Below are 18146 nucleotides of genomic sequence, written 5' to 3' on the forward strand. Positions count from 1 at the left end.
GTCAGTCCTTCACAAAGCCATCCTTGTATTTCATGGTATTTGTAACTACTATATATTTTTTAGAGTTTTAAACCTATAACCCACAAAGGAGATATCACAATGTAAACCAACTTTACCTCGATAAACATTATTTTTATTTATTTATTTATTTATTTTTATACAAGCACTGGGTACAGTCAGAAGCGCGGGAGGGTACGAGAATTCACCAGAGCCAGAGCGGGGAGCAGAGCAGGCAGAAGGACCGAAGTACACTGCTGAGGGGAGCAGCGGGCGGCAGGAGAGGTCTGTGCGCCATGTGGGACCCTCCTCTGGTGGCCGGGGAGCAGCCGGGGATCGAACCAGCGCTGCAGAGGCTGCGGGCAGCTTCGCAACCCAGCGCTCAACCGCTGTGCCACCAGGGAAGCCCAGATAAACATAATTAAAAAAAAATGAACAAAAAAGATATTATTGGTATATCAAAAAAATCTAAAATAACGCAAAAACAGTTAGCCAAAGAGACATATGCACTCCTATCTTCATTGTAGCACTATCTACAATAATCAAGTTATGGCAGCTTCCCTGGTGGCACAAGGGGTTAAGCACAGCACTGTGAAACTGTCCGCAGTCTCTGCAGCATGTGTTGGATCCCTGGCTGGCCAGGGTGCTACCCACATGGTGCAGCAGACTTCTCCTGTCTCACCTGCCACTCCCTTCAGCAGTGTATTTCAGTCAGTCTGGCCTGTTCTGTTCCCCACTATGTCTCTGGTGAGTCTTCTTACCCCCTGCACCTCTGGCCTGTACCCCAGTTCTTGTATGTATAAAAATCAAGTTAGGGAAACAACCTAAATGCCTAAAGATTGGTAAATGTATCAAAAAGATGTGTTAAAGATACATTATAGGATACTATTCAGCTATAAAAATAAAGACAACTCTTGCCATCTGTGACAACATGGATGGAACTGGGAAGATTATGCTAGGCAAAATAAGTCAGGAGGAGAAAGACTCCTTTTACTCATGTAAATATAGACAAACAAAACAAAGGAACAAACAATACTATATTTGATTTTTCTCTGGCATGAAATTTTCTCTGTGGACCATAGTTTTAGTAGCCACATCTCATCCATTAGAACTCTTTTGAGACAGCACTGCCTCAGGCTCTCCTTGACTCCAGATTAGGTTCCGGACACCTTTCACATGTCTATTGTGAGCTGTCTTACTTTTTTTAAACCCTTCCTTCTGACCTCACCTTGATAGGCCCCATAGCCCCTTCCCCACTGATACCAATTATGATGAGCTTGCTTTGTGCAAGGAAATATGAGTAAAATTGATGCCATCTTCGTGAGGAGTTTCCAAGGCTGGTGTAGCTAAGAAAGGAGGTATTCTTTCTTGCTAGATTTCAGAAAGATCAGGATATGGACCAGAAGGCAGCTGACCCACCAGATATTTTAATATGAGCAATTAATAAAAAAAACCTTTATTGTTAGAAGCCAAAAAGACTTGGGGTGTGTTTGCTACTTGTATGTAATGTAGTGACCGCTGACTAATGTGTTGTCAGTGTTCTTTAAAAAACAAAACAAGAGGAGGATAACATGGTGGCTTAAGACACTCTAAAGTCAAACTCCTATATTCAGTGTCCTTTCTGCCACTAGCTATTTTGTGTTTTGAGATGCCACATTATTTAATGTCTTTGGCTTCAGTTAACTTTACTTGTAAAATGGAAATACCACAAGGATTCACATCACAGGGGGGATGGTGATGATGAAGTGAGTTAATACTTTTAAAATATTCTACATAAATGTTTGGCACAGAATAAGCCTCAACAGATGTTATTAATGAGACTAAGCAAATTTTTCATTATTAAGTAGTCTATGGTTATTTAAGGTCTATTTCTCAAAAAATAGTGATTCTGAAATCTGACCTACTTGATTCACTTTTATATCAATCACCAGTGATGAGCTAAACCTGATACATAGTATGCATCTATCAAATATGTGACTGCAGAATGAATTTTTAAAATGAATGAATGAGTGAATGAAGATGAAAGTGCAAAGCTAACATCATTAATTCTATTGAGAGGAATAAAAAATGAATAGTATTTTTAAAATTACTTGTAGGAGGAGTAATATTTTAAGTGAGGCTAACTTTATGCACTGAAATTATATGAAATGCAAATAGATGGAAAGGCCAAAGATTTCTGGTTGAAATATTTAAGCTAAAAGTTCCTGTCGTGGGTTGTCCTGCTGGTTTGATGTACCATTGCTATGCCATAAGGTATAACTGCTTGAGAGATGAAAAAGTGACCCTTTAAGATGTTTTATTCTCCAAAAAAAGCTCTCATTAATTATACACTTAATTCTTGAATTTTATGAGAGATAAAAGCAGTCCTAATAGCTATATAATATCCGTTCTCAAATTCTCCCTTTGCAGGCTCTGCCTCCCTTAGGGGACATTTGCAGGTACATGGTGTTCCCTATCATTTTTCAAATCATCTGCCATGACTACAACTTAATGTCCATCCCAACTGTGATAACAGGTCTCTATATTCTGCTTCCCATTTCAAGTTTGTATACCAGGCAATGTCTTCGCAGAGACATGAAATTAAAAAAAAATAGAGTTCATGGCTTAAGACTATGCTGTGGTGGGTTGGATTGGAGTCATAATTGGGCATGTACTCAGGGATAGATGAGTAACCTCGGGAAAAAGACCTGGGTACAAGTTTCAGGATTCATGAAGTTATATTTATTGAAGGAGAGATGAGCAGTATATGAAAACGAGAAGGCAGCTAGCCGCCTTGGTGCTGAGAGACATGTGCAAACCAGTGGAGTAGCATCTGTCAGGCACACTATTAATCTGGAGAGGCACTCATGGTGAAAGGAAACCTTAAAAAGGTGACTTTTATGCTAAGTGAAATAAGCTTGAAGGAAGAAGATAAATACCAATAGTGTCACTTATATGTGGAATATGAAGAAACCAAAGGGTCAGACAAATTTTAAAACCAACCCTTGAAAGCTGATCATAAAAGTAAGGCATCCGAAGGTGGGAAGTGGAGGGATAACAGAGTGAGGAGACAGCACAATGGACTCTGTTGTTGGTGAGTGTGCTATGGTGACTATACCTGAAGGGGGTGATTCTATACTTTCAAAATATTAACATTGATGTAAACAAATGGTGCCACAATATTTTTTTAAAAAAGGAAGTGGTTTTAACTGTGTGTTTTTATCTCCATAAACCTTCCTGCAGGTTGAATGACATATAATCAACATCCAACATTGTGTAAGTATAATAAGTACAACATGATTTGGCACATGGGTTAACTAGAAAATGTCTGTGAGTGTGTTTGTGTGTGTGGTGAGAACACTTAAGATCTACTCTCTTTGGAACTTTGGGGTATATAATACAGTATTACTAACTACAATCACCATGCTGCTCATTGGACCCCCAGAACTTCCCTTATAACTTGAATTGTGTACCCTTGGGCCAACATCTCAGGCCCCATGGCTTCAGGCAACCAACAGTTTACTCTCTGATTCTATTATGAGTTCAGCTTTTAAATTCTACGTAGACATTAGATTATGCAGTTTTTGTCTTTATCTGGTGACTTATTTTACTTAGCATGATGCTACCATGGTTCACTCATGTTGTCACAAATAGTTGGATTTTCTCCTTTCTCATGGCTGAGTAACATGCCATTGTATGTGAGTGTGTAATAAACTCACCTTTTTTTTTTTTCAACCATTCATCTGTCAACTTATACTTAGGTGGTTTCCATATCTGGATTGTGTGGCTAATGTTGCAACTAAACTGGAAGAACAGATAGCTCTTTGAGATCCTAAATTCACTTACTTTGAATATAAACCCAGCAGTAAGATTGATGATCATAGGGTAATAATATTTTTTAATTTTTTAAGGAACCTCCATACTATTAAACATAGGAACTATACCCACTTAAATTTCCACCAACAGTACACAGTGGTTCCCTTTTCTCTAGCCTCACCAATATTGTTATCTTTTTGATAGTAGCCATTCTAACAGGCATAAGGTGATAGCTCAATGTGGTTCTGATTTGTTTCCTTGATGATTAGAAATATTGAGCACCTCTTCATGTACCTCTTGACTTTTGTTTATCATCTATGGAAAAGTGTTTACTATGATTCTCTGGAGTTGTATGAGTTCCTTATTTATTTTGGCTATTAACTCCCTATGGGCTAGTTTACAAGTATTTTTCTCCCATTCCATAGGTTGCCTTTTCATCTTATTTCTTTTCTTATGCAGAATTTGATTGTTGTAGTTCCACTTGTCCACTTAATGACTTTTGCTTCAGTGACTCTGCTTTTGGTGTCATATCCAGTAAATTGCTGCCAAGACAAATGTTATAGAGATTTCCCTCTTTATATATTCTGATAGGAAATGTATGGTTTGGTTCTTATGTGTCTTAATACATTTTGAGTTTTGTTTTGTTGTATGGGAAAGGGCTCCAATTTCATTTCTCTGTTTGTGGAAATCCAGTTTCCCTGCACCAATTCTGAAGAGACTATCCTCTCCCTATTGAGCATTTTTGGCTCCTGTGTTAATTTACCATATATGTTGGGGTTTCTTTCTGGGCTCTTGATCTGTTCCACTGGCCTGCATGTATCTTTTTTAATGCTAGTTCCATTCTGTTTTGATTACTACAGCTTTGTAGTACAGTTAGAAGTCAAAAAGTATGATGATTCAGCTTTGTTTTTCTCAGGATTGCTTTGCCTACTAGGGGTCTTGTGTGCTTCCATACCAATTTTATGATTTTTTTTTCTTATTTCTGTGAAAATGCCATTGGGGTTTTGATGGGGTCTGCATTGTTATTATAGATGGCTTTGAATAGAATAGACATTTTAATATTAATTCATATCCATGAGCATGGGATATCTTTCACTTTATTTTGTCTTCTTTGATTTCTCTCATCAAAACATTGTGCTTTTTCATATATAAATATTCCATCTCCTTTGTTAAATTAATTCCTTAGTATTTTATAGTTTTGATGCTATTGTAAGTGTTGTTGTTTTCCTTAATTCTTTTTCACATATTTCATTGTTTTTTCCAGCTGTTTTAGTCATCCATATGCCCAAATAGTTTTACTTCAAAGGACCTCTATTGAAATCACTGGCATGATACAGGTAAAAGTCCTTGAGATTGGGAAGCTGAGAAGGGTCTTTGTATTTGTCAGTTAAAAATATGTGCATGATCCATTCCTGGAGAAACAAACACCTAACAAGTCAAGGTTGTTGTTGTTGTTGTTGTTTTGTTGTTGTTTTATCCACTAATTTTGGTAGTGAGTGCTGTCACAATCTTCAGGGGTAAAACTGAAGAATAAGGGATGATAAATGGGTATTCTGATAGTCAGTCAATGGCATTTTGGTGCAAGGCTTCTGTAGGTTATTCAAAAGTATAGGCTATTCTGTAGACTATTTATTTGGCAAATTTGAGTTGCCAAAAATATTACAGTGTGACAGTGTGAGAATGGAACAAGACAGGTAAGGTGAAAAAACATAGTTTTTTTCTTTAACAAGTTATCAATCAATTAATCAATATTGCATAACTAACTGAATATCAACTGTGAATTGCTTGGAGTTACCTGAAGTAGATAATATTTTCTGCCTTTAAGTTCTTATAATTTGTAGTTTTCAGTTAGGAATATCCAATAGAAAGTTTTGTAATTGGAAAAACATCATTAAAATCAATAAATCTATATTCATGAAACTATATAAGAGAATTAATGTGACAATATAAGTTTCCTCTTTCCTAAATTCCTACTATTTGAAATAAAGATTTGATTTTTTCATATTCCAATCTTATTATTTTCAGGATCATTTTACTTTCTCATACCTCATTTATTCTTGTTTATCACTGAGGTGAATAATCCTATTTGGAATAAAATAAATCAAGAGGAATCTACTTTCATAATTAAATATTTTTAAAAAGGTATTTGGAAGGCATATATGGAAGCATATTGTTAAGGTATTACTACTCAGACCCGAATCTGATGTGAAATATAACGGTGGAGGCAGCTTGAAGAGCAGAGACAGAAGGATTAATAGCAAAAATGATTAAAGAAAGCAAGTTCAGAGGTGTGATGACCTTTGGCATTTAAATTCATACCATGCCATCCCTATTAGTATAGATCTGACTTCCTTAGAAAAACCCAGGTGCTTTTCTTTGCTTAGGTTATTTTTGTGTATCATAGTTTTATTGCCCTGTAGAAAACTTTGATAGCTCTGATACACTATGCAATCCTCTGGTGATCCTGCATTTTGAGAGATGCTGTCTTTTATGTGCTGGGGTTGCATTAGTCCTGCATTCTGGGCAGGAGACCAAAGGGACAAAAACACATTCCTGAGCCTTCAACATAAAGCATTCCATTCGTGCAGGCCTGGCACCAGACGATGAAATATCAATTATTACAAACATATTCTGGGCACTTAAAGGCATTACTCATTCTTCAATGTGGAATGGGAATTTGTGTTTTCAGGAGAAGGAGGGAGTTGGCAGGTGCAAGGAGAATCACTGCAGTAAAAATTTCCCCTACAAAGAGAGATGTTGCGTGTAGAGTGTGGACAAAACCTCTAGCATTACTTAATACATTTTTTGTGGTGTGGAGAAGCCAGGTTACATTTCCCAGTGAACCCTATCCATTGACGATTGCTTTGATTTCATTGTACAGGAGGCTTAACAAACAGCCAACGGATTTATGTTTCAGTGGAAAGCATGGTATAACCTTCAGCAGAAAACCTTCAGAAAGAAACTATGTGCTTAGACTGTCAAATGCATTTAAATGTTGAAACGATCTAAGGAAAAGGGACATCTGTGTGCCATGTTTCAGTTTGAGTGTCCTCTGACTTATTCCCTTGGGGACAAGTCCACAAAGAATAGCATGCACCAGCTTCTTGACCTTAGCAACTTGTGCATCTCTCTGGTTGATGCCATAAGAGACTGGAGAGAAAATATCAGATGGTAATATTTGATGAAATCACGTCATCTGCAAATAATGACACTTTTACTTCTTTTCCAATTAGGATTTCTTTTATATCTTTCTCTTTTCTAATTGCTCTAGTTAGGGCTTTGAATACTATGTTCAACAGTAGTGGCAAAAATGGACGTCTTTGTCATGCAGTTGATCTTAGAGGAAAACCTTTCAATTTATCAGTATTAAGTATGATGTTACCTGTTGGCCTTTATTATGGCCTTTATTATGTTGAGGTATGTTCCCTCTAACACTATTTCATTGAGAGTTTTACCATAAAGGGGTGCTAAATCTTGTCAAATGCCTTGTTTGACTCTATTGATATGATCACACAATTTTTTATCTTTTATTTTGTTAACATGGTGAATGACATTGACTTATTTGTGTTTGTTCATCTATTCTTACTTTCCAGGAATAAATCCCATTTGGGCATGATGTATGATCTTTTTGATGTATTGCTGAATTCAGTTTGCTATGATTTTTTGAGGATTTTTGTATCTATGTTCACCACAGATATTGGTCTATAGTTTCCATTTATTGTGATGTCCTTATTTGCTTTTGGTAATAGAATACTGTCGATATCACAGAATGTGTTTAAGAGCATTCCACATTCCTTTGTTTGGGGGAAGAATTTGAAGATAGGTATTAATTTTCCTTCAAAAGTTTGGTAGAATTCACAATTAAACAGTTTGCTTCTGGGCACTTTTGCGGGGGAGATTTTTTTTTTTTTTTTTTTTTTTTACTGTTTCAATTTCTTAGTTTGTAATTGGACTGTTCAAGTTTTCTATTTCTTTCTGATTCAGTCTTGGAAGGTTATATGATCCTAAGAATGCATCAATTTTTTTTTAGATTTTCCAGTTTGTTGGCATACAGATGTTGGCACAAAAGTAATCTCTTACGATCTATATTTTTGAGATGTCTGTTATATCATCTACTGTTTTATTTTTGATTCCATTTTTTCAGTTTCTCCCTTTTTCCTTGTGAGCCTTGTTATAGGTTTATATATTTTGTTTATATTTTTAAGGAAAGAATTTTTGGTGTGAATCTGTTGGACTGTCTTTTGCCCACTTATATATGCTCTATTTTTTATTATTTTCTTCATTCTTTGGTTTTGGTTTTTTTTTTTTATTTTGTTTGCTCTTTTCCTAGTTCCTTAAAGTTAGAAAAAAGATTATTTGATATCTTTTTGTTTCTTTATGTGGTCATGTACTGCTATAGCCCTCCATCTTACAACTGCTTTCGTTGCATCCCAGAGGTTCTAGTATGTTGTGTCTTCATTTTCATTTGTCTCCGGGTATATTTTATTTTTTTCTTTGATCCCCTCTTAATTCTGTAGTCATTCAGTAGTTTGTTGTTCAGTTTCCACACATTGAGATTTTTTCCTGTGACTGATTTCTAGTTTATATCATTGTGATCAGAGAAGATGCTTGCTGTGTTTGCAATATTCATGTATTTATTGATACTTATTTTGTGAACCAACAAATTGTAGAGAGTCTTGCAGAAAATGATTTATTATATTTTATATTTATTATTTCCTTGACTAGGTCCTTTTTTCCCCTATTTCACTCTTCCCCTTCTGGGATAACCATTATTCTTAAGTGGCTTTCTTAATGGTGTTGGATAGGTCTCAGATTTCCTCTTTATTTTTATTTTTACATCTCCTTTCTCTTTGTTCTCCCACCTGGATTCTTAGTGCATTACTAACGTTGAGGTCATTGATTTGATCCTCCATTTGATTTCTTCTACTCCCATAGCTTTCTATAGAGTTCCTTTTTTTTTTAAGATTTATTTATTTATTTATATATTTTTAAATATTTTTATTTATGTATTTATACAAGCACTGGGTACAGTCAGAAGTGCGGGAGGGTGAGAGAATTCACCAGAGCCAGAGCAGGGAACAGAACAGGCAGACTGACGAAATACACTGCTGAGGGGAGCAGTGGGCACAGCAGGAGAGGTCTGTGTGCCATGTGGGACCCTTGCCAGCGGCCGGGGATCGAACCAGTGCTGCAGAGGCTGCGGGCAGCTTCGCAGCCCAGCGCTCAACCGCTGCACCACCAGGGAAGGCCCAATTTATTTATTTATTTTATACAAGCACTGGGTACAGGCCAGATGTGTGGAAGGGTGAGAGGTTTCACCAGAGACAGAGCGGGGAACAAAACAGGCAGACTGACAAAATACACTGCTGAGGGGAGCAGCGGGTGCAACAGGAGAGGTCTGCTGTGCCATGTGGGACCCTCCACCAGCTGGCCGGGATCGAATCAACGCTGCAGAGGCTGCAAACAGCTTCACAGTGCGGCGCTCAAACGCCTGCGCCACCAGGGGAGGCCCTCTGTAGAGTTCTTGACCTCATTTATTGTGATCTCATTTATTAAGGTTCTCTAACTCCTGAATTTCTGTTATTTTCTTGTTGCTTCAATTTCTATCTCCTGTTCCTAGATTTTATTTCTGATCTCATTAATATGTTTTCCCGAATTCTCTTATATTTCGTTGACTTGCCCTTCAGAATTTTCTCCTGTCACAATGAGTTTTTTTTTTTTATGGCGTTTATGAACTCTTTATATGATAAGGAGATAGTCTTTTGTCTTTTTTGTGTTTGGATTCTGAAGAGGTGTGCTCACCTTGTGATGGTGTGCTCTCTTGAGGTCTTCTATTTCCATGTGTTATATTTTTTGTCTGCCCATTTTACTATTTGAGGTCTCTCACTTTTATTTCTATTTTTAGTATCATTGCCAGTATCTTAATGGTTTAAACTAATTTACTCTTCCCACAGATGATAGTGTGGATTTCTTTGATTTTATTTTGTCCTTTGGTTACTTTTGTATGTGCAGGGGTCTGTTTCGTAGTTATTGAATCAGCAGGGTTGGGGAGGGGCTTGGAAGTATCCAGATATTAGTGTGGATGACTTATAGTGGGACTGGCTTCTGTCTGAGGTAACCCCCCCATAAAACTCCTCTCTGGATCTTAGGATGGAAGGTTAAGCAGTCCCTGTACTCTCAGTTATACCTGGCAAGTTAAGCATCTTCTGAGTAGGTGGGAAGGGGGAGAGCAGATCAGAATGCTTACTCTACAATTCTCTCTACTGGGGACCGTGTATGTAGAACTCCAACTCTTTCACAAGCCTTTCCCTTCCTTCAAGGGTGTGGACCTCTACACAACCTCTGCTCCCTCCTCCCTGCATTCCCTGGCTGGGTGAACAGCCCTGATATCATTGCTCTCTTCTGTGAATCACAACCCCAGATTTCTCTCTCCATCCATCCTGTTGAATGTAGTGTGAAACTTTTCAGTGTCCAATCTGTTGAAGTCTATAATAGTGTCTTCTGTCCAAAGGATAATCAATCTCACTGTTATCTACAGGTCTGTCTCTCTGACCTGTGTTCCTCCATCTTACGCTCCAGTGGGACCTAGGCCCTGTTGTTGATTCCTCAGCAGGTGGTTGGGCTCCTACAGCTGGCGGCTGGAAGTTTCAAGGCTCTCCCAGGTACATTATGGGCTTCTGTATCTGGAAGCTACAGGTCATTAGGAACCTGGTTCTAGCTTATGAAGTTGGTGGCTGGTAGCTGGGCTCTTGCTTTGGCTAACTGGGGTCCAGGAATAGCCTGAGTCTTGTTCATGAAGCTGCCAGCTGGTGGCCTATCTCTCATGGCAATTAGTTGGCAGTTGGGGGTGGCTGGATTGGTGGCCAGGCTCCTGGAGTGGCTTATGGCTGGGCTAGGGCCCCACCTCCTCCCAAGGATGTTGCCCCCAGTGCATATTGCAGTCCTTTGTTTTACCTTCAGGAGTTACTGACCTTGCTCTGCTGAGAGTACAAGAAAGAGGTGAATTTGCATCTTCACTCTGCCACTGTCTTGCTCAAGTCTATAATGGTTTTCGGTGGAGTCTTTAAGGAATGGGAAAAACAAAATTATCCATTTGCAAATTAAATATATAAATTTCGAAATTAAAAAATTTTATGGAGAATAACCAAGAAAGTTATCCATCTAATTCACCTGCTAAAGGTGACACTTTATGTTCATATGTTTCTAGCTATGTTTGTACATTCCATCTATGTGTTTATATGCAGATACATAGTAAACATATTTATAAAGACACATCATACTACATCATACTTTCTCCCCTTGTACTTACATCTTGAAAACTTTTTCCTGTCAGTATAAGTTCTTCCAAATTTAATATGAGACTATTGCCTCATATGTTAAGCCCAATATACATAAATATCTTATTTATATACTAAGTATCCTAGCAGATGTTAACATTCTCTATTCTCTTATTTAGAGGACTGTGATAAAAGGTATAAGAAAGAGCATGGGACTGGGTTAATAATATTGTTCTTTTTATTCAGAAATTGGCTTGTTTCAGAGTGCCCAGGTGATGAATAACAAGAGACTGGTGGGGAAATCAGCCTGTTTCACAGCTGATTAGAAAACAGCCTTTCCTCCACAAACTTCTTCCCAAATTGTTCCTTAGTAACCAAGGAATCCGGGGCCTTACCATGAGCTCTTGACCTCTTATTCAAATATAATTCCTCAGAAGAGATACTATTTGAAGCGCTCCTTCATAATTGCATTATGAATGAATTTTCAGGGAAAACATTTAGAAGTATGCCTAAGACATCAGGCCTGGAAGGCAACAAAGAAAAGTGAGGGCCTCCCTGGTGGCGCAGAGGGTTGAGCACAGCACTGTAAAGCTGTCTGCAGCCTCTGCAGTGCAGGTTTGATCCCGGCCGGCCGGCGGGCAAGAATCCCACATGGTGCGGCAAACCTCTCCTGTCTCGCCTGCTGCTCCCTTCAGCAGTGTGTTTCAGTCAGTCTGCCTGTTCTGTTCCCCGCTCTGTCTCTGGTGAATCCTCTCACCCTCCCACACATCTGGCCTGTACCCCGCTTCTTGTATAAATGAATAAATCTTAAAAAACTTTTTTTACAAAAAAAGAAAAGTAAGAAAAATGAGAGGTGTGTATTCTGGAGTCAACAGTGTTGAGGCCAACGACAGGCTGCCCAGGTTGGACCTGATTGGTACACTGATTATTTTAAATCAAGGCAATTTAGAAATAGCAGATCCAAGAACAACATTTTTCTCAATTACCTGCTGCCCTAGAAGCAGGAAATAATTATTTCCTTCCTAGCACTTAGAAGTGGGAGACAGCCTTATCACTCCAGACTACAGTTTCCAAAGTCTGTTTTCCTATGTAAAAAACAAACAAACAAAACCCACAAAATTCCTTTCTAAATTGCATATAAATCTAAAAGTTTCATTGTCCTATATTTTTTCTTTTCCTCCCAAATTTAGCACCCCTTCCTAAAAACTATATAATCTAGCTTGTTGACCTGATCATGGCTTCTATATTTTATGGACCTGTATGTACGCAAAATACAACTTTTCTCTTTCTAATCTCACTCATGTCAATTTATTATGGGAATAGCAAAGTGAATCAAAGGAGGTAAGGGGGAGATACCCCTAAATTTCCCATACACAAGAAAGAGGGTTCCATTTCTTGGGGCTGCAAGAAGACCAAGAAGACACAGTGATCTGGGAACTTGGGACTCTTCAGGGATGTTTGATAACTTGGATAACACCTACATAGTCCAGTGTTGTGTGGTTTCTATAAAGAAAAGAAGTGAAGGCCAAAATGAAGACCCAGATTGTTTAGTTTTATGGTGAACAGACAAATTGCTGAGGAAATGACCTGGCTAAGTTATTTTGACAACTCAGGCTAATGAGATTTTTCTTGAATGTTTCACATGGATAGCATCCCTAATTGTAGGGATCCTACCTTTGGAGCAGCATCAAGAAAATATAAAATATGATCTCTGTGGCTGGTTTTGATATAGGTCAATATAAAGACATTTTATGTCTTTGCAGTATAGGTAGAGGGAGAGGACAGTAGAAGCAAAATCTTGATAAAGATTTATTTATTTATTCATATAAGACCCGGGGTACAGGCCAGATGCACAGGAGGGTAAGAGGACTCACCAGAGAGGGGGGAGCAGAACAGGCATACTGACTGAAATACATTGCTGAGGGGAGCAGCGGGGACAGGAGAGGTCTGCCACACCATGTGGGCACCTCCCTGGGCGGCCGGGATCAAATCCATGCTGCAGAAGCCGTGGACAGCTTCACAGCGCTGCGCTCAACCACCTGCGACACCTGGGAGGCCCCTGCCTCACTTTTATATGCTGCTCAAATATCTGCAAGGTAGGTCTTTTATGGCCACTCTGCTTAAAGTACCACTCCTATATCTATACTTCCTATTCCACTTCCTTGCTTGATTTTTCTCTCTAGTAGTTAATACCTTATAGCATAGTATCTATTTTTTACATTATTTACGTGATCTTCCATTAGAATGAAAGCTCCACCAGGGCAGAAATTTTGCACCGATTTTTCACTGGCATACATCTGTCTGACACATAATATCAAACTATACAAATATGCTGAGTGAATGCTATTAATGCATTTTCATCACTACATAAATACAGTGTAACTGTATATAGCTTAGATTTATTTTACTAAATTACACTTAATCAAAAATTGAAGTAAACAACAAACAAGAATATTTATCTAAATATTATAAAATTATATAATCCCATATTTAGGCAATCATTTAATAATTAAGCAGGTTTAGTTGATTTTAAACTAAACATGTTATCTATCACTGATTTGGACATCAGTTCTTTGAAATCTTTTGAAATTTCAGTTTTGCAGGGTATATTTTAGCTTAGAGAATATTTTGGTTTTCAAAATATTTTTCCAATAACAAAAAAAGAAAATTTTTCCTTATACTTTGAAAGGGTTCAAAAGAAATACCAGTTTTACTTAATTTCAGTCATTAATCGAAAATACCTAAAATAGGAAAGAAGAAAAGTAAATCCTGAGAAAAACAGCAACACTGCAGTCTCAGATTTCATGGCTCCTCCTTCTCTCTCTCCCTGACTCCCTTCCTTCCTTGCTCCTTTTTTTAGCACTCTCCCTCCACACTGTCTGCCTCCCTGCTTTTTCTAATGGGGGATCAACTTTGTAAGATCTCTTTTCAAGGAGACACAGTCTATCTTAGCAAGCGAACCTGATGGAATGCTCGTTTTCCACTGTATACACCATACTAGGAACTAATTACTGATTAAAGGATGGCACATCTCATCCATGGTTCTTTGTTCATTCAGTGTGTATGTATGTATTTAGTGAAAGCCCATTGTATGCAAAACTGTGAGCAAGGTTTTATATTATCTATATCATGGATAAAACACAGTCTCTGTCCTCAAGCAACATACATTTTATGGGAGAAATCTTGAAATCCAGGCTGTGGTTATTCCCTGACAGCTCCCCTGGAGGCCTTTACTGTGTAGCTCTCCCTATGGTGTCCCTGGAACTGTGAAGGGCACAAGTGGTCATAAGGATTCTCAGGGATGGGAATGATTTGTTAAATAAGGCAAGTGAGCATAAGTGCTATTCAAGAGGTGTAATCAATTTGCTGTAATTAATTCTGACTCAAAGGCTGGAGGGTGGGATAGGGTGGCAGGAACTGAAAATGGTGTGATGTGATTTCTTCCAAAGTCAGGAAGATTATTAAGTTGAAACAGACTGTTAGATTAACTGGGCATAAAAGATAGAAAAGATGTTATGATCACTTATGTTCAATATCTTTGGTTTATTGATCAGGCAACTGGAGCTCAGAGAGACGATGTGACGTGAACAAAGTTACAGAGCTAACTAAATGTTCAGAGTTTTAATTTCATTTAGTAGCTATTACTTACTAGATATTATTTTCAACCTAGAATTTTTCTTAATTTTCCAATGAATATTTCCAATGAATATTTTCCAAAGGTATCAACCTCTTTATGATGATTAAAGTGGTATGAGATCAAACATAAGGGAATTGCAAGGTGATAAAATATAGACAACTTTTAATTGAAATCAGATTTGAAAAATCTGCTTCAGGGACAAAAACTATTGTAAAACTGCAGTTTTCGGGCCTCCGTGGTGGTGCAGCGGTTGAGCACTGGGTTGCGAACCTGCCGCAGCCTCTGCAGTGCCGGCTGGATCCCAGGCCGCCCGGGGAGGGTCACACATGGCGCGACAAACCTCTCCTGCCGCCCGCTGCTCCCCTCAGCAGTGTACTTCGTCAGTGTACTTTGTCAGTGTACTTCGTAGTCAGAGCTGTATTTTATATTTAATAATTTGTATCTTATTTGGAAAGTAGTTAGAACTTACCTATTTAGCTGAATTGGTAATACTCTTTGAAAACAATAAATGAGAGGGATTCTAATTAAATACATTTATGTGCTAGAAAAGTGTTACAAATCTGGAAAGTGAATGATAGTAATTCAAGTTTTGAAAGATTGTAGTTCTGACACAGTGTGCTTAAAATCTGGAGGCATTATGAAATTATGAATTAAATAATATTTTTGTCAAATTGCTCTCAGACTCAAATATAAATATATTCAGTGTATGTGATATTGGGGTAAGTCTTTTTTCAGATTTATTTTATTGATTTATGCATACAAGACAGAGGTGCAGGGGATGAGAGGATTCACCAGAGACAGAGCAGGAACAGAACAGGCAGATCTACTGAAATACACTGCAGAGGGGAGCAGCGGGAGAGACAGGAGAGGTCTACTGCACCATGTGGGTAGCTCCCTGGGTCAGGACAGAACTCAAGTGCAGTGGCTGGTGATAGCTTGATAACGAGACTTTAACCACTGTGCCGCCAGGGAGGCCCTTGGAGTAAGTCTAGTACCAGAGTAACACTTTGTTTCCTGACCTGAATTTGGATTTCCCAAATCATTCGTTATTTTATGGCATTTATGAACAGGAGAAAAATTAATTTTTGTGTACAGTGTTTCTTTTTCTATTGACAATAAAAGTTAAAGAGAATGAGATATAAAATATTCATGATAGATATACTTGAGCAGTAAGATTATTATTACTGTTTTACATGTTATAAATTTTAAAACTTTTCAGTTCTAGGTTAAGAAGCGCTGTATTTATCATTTGGAAAAATACTCATGACTTAAAAACAGGGAAAACCACAACAAAACTAAGATAAATGATTTATCCTAAGATTCCTTGGTAGGTTTTTATTATCTATATCTAATTTAGAGCTAGACAGAAAGAGTCATGAAAGAAAAAATATCACAAAATTACTAATAGCAATGAAGTAAAGAAACATTTGTTAAAGCTGACAAATTACTGGCTGATTTTTACACTGAAATAATGCCAGTGGTCCACCAGGCCTCAGAATTTTGTGGGATACTGAAGTCCACATGAATTTATTCTAGGGTTCAGTGTGTTGGGCAAAATACAAAACATAAGCAATAATTCAGCAGATGGCACTCCTGCCCTTAGGTCTGGACTAAAACCAAATCTAAAGATGTTTGTTTCACGTCTCAGAATAGAAATAGCACTCAGAAACCTGTAAAAATGATTCATTATTATATAAGCCTGAATCAATGCCATCCCAATCAAATTCCCATCTAGTTATATTGTTATTATCAACTAACTGATTCTAAAGTTTATATAAAGAGGCAAAAGAATAGCCCACACAATACTGAACAATGACATTGGTGGACTGATACTGCTCAACCTTGAGACTTACTTTAAAACCACAATTAAGAGAGTGTGGTGTTTGCAAAAGAATACACAGGTCAATGGAACAGAATAGAAAACTTAGAAACACATCGACATAAATATATCGACATAAATATATCTATATAAACACATCGACCTTTGACTAAGGAGCAAGTACACAAAGTTGGAGAGAAAGTCTTTTTAAAAAAATACTAGTTCTGAAACTCACCAGTGATGTGAATTTGGGCAACTGACTTGTGTGGACATCAGATTCATCTTCTGTATGAGGGAAGAAAAATCCAGATGTACCAGGGAGTGATTGTAAAGAATAAATGTTAACATCTTAACACAGCGAACATTATAGTGTAGGCACAGTAAATGTTAAACTTTATGATTAAAATTATATTATTATCTTACAAATAAGGAAATAAAATATCAAAGAGATGAGATGACTTGAAGATCATACAAGTAGCAAATGGTGGATCACGTATTTAAACACCCCCATTTTTTTTTAATTTTAGCATTACATAATTGGGAAATTCTAGTAAGTATAAACATTGACCAAGATGCTATTAGAAAACATTGTCAAGAATTCAAAAAGAAGTAACTTTTGCTTGCTATTGTATATTTCAGGGAGACTACGACCTACCATATTTAGATGCACACAGTGTGCTGAGAGTAGGAGATGGCAGAAAGTAACAGTGCTGATCAACATTGTATGATTTTATTTCCTCTTTCTCAGTCCTTCCAGTTCTAAGTCAGTATGATAGATGGGAATGGTAGAGAAGGAAACTTGCATTTATTGAGTTTGTTCAGGTTTGTCCACTATGCTAGACACCTTATACTTCACCTAATTGCCAGGGCAGAAGGCCTGTAAACTATTCTTTTTTTTTAATATTTATTTATTTATTTATTTATTTATTTATTTATTTATTTATTTATTTATTTATTTATTTATTTATACAAGCACTGGGTACAGTCAGAAGTGCAGGAGGGTGAGAGAATCCACCAGAGCCAGAGCAGGGAGCAGAGCAGGCAGAAGGACCGAAGTACACTGCTGAGGGGAGCAGCGGGCGGCAGGAGAGGTCTGCGCGCCATGTAGGACCCTGCTCCAGTGGCTGGGGAGCAACCGGGGATCCAACTGGCGCCTCAGAGGCAGAGAGCAGCTTTGCAACCCAGCACTCAATCGCTGCACCACCGGGGAGGCCCATCCTGTAAACTATTCTTACTGCATAGGTATATTTAAATTCCAATCCTGAAGCATACCAATGTTTCTTATTTGATACTTACTGACATTGTCACTGATTTCACTTATACCATGGGATAAAGTGAAAAAATGTCATTTTCTGTCATTTTCATTTTGCTAAAGTGCCATTTCCTAAGGAAGATCTTTTTTATATTGCATTTTATTTTTTATTGAGGAAATGCTGGTTTATAACACTGTATATGACTTAAATGTACAGGTTCACATTGACTCCACCATCAAAGCACCCATGATCCATCCTCCACCATAGTCCACTGAAGCCACTCCCCGCATTGCTCCCACACCCTATTCTCCCTTTTTGTAGCTTTAGTTCTGCACTCAGACTTCCAGGGTTTGTTTTGGTTTAGTTTT

The 18146-nt window shown here is 37.8% G+C and overlaps 1 long non-coding RNA gene across 3 annotated transcripts in view; it reads right to left on the reverse strand.

Moving 5' to 3' along the window:
- LOC119235604 (uncharacterized) overlaps positions 1 to 18146 on the reverse strand; it is a 51449-nt gene that overhangs the window by 24562 nt on the left and 8741 nt on the right. For all 3 annotated transcript variants that reach the window (XR_005122865.2, XR_008550199.1, XR_005122866.2), the window contains 2 exons: positions 16761 to 16810; positions 10764 to 10853 (listed from right to left, as the gene is read on the reverse strand). This is a non-coding gene — a long non-coding RNA (uncharacterized LOC119235604). The remainder of the gene's footprint in view (positions 1 to 10763; positions 10854 to 16760; positions 16811 to 18146) is intronic.

Source organism: Talpa occidentalis, unplaced genomic scaffold, assembly GCF_014898055.3.
Source record: "Talpa occidentalis isolate TD23 unplaced genomic scaffold, MPIMG_talOcc4v2.1 talOcc4.9, whole genome shotgun sequence".
In the NCBI taxonomy this organism is placed as follows: Eukaryota; Metazoa; Chordata; class Mammalia; order Eulipotyphla; family Talpidae; genus Talpa; species Talpa occidentalis.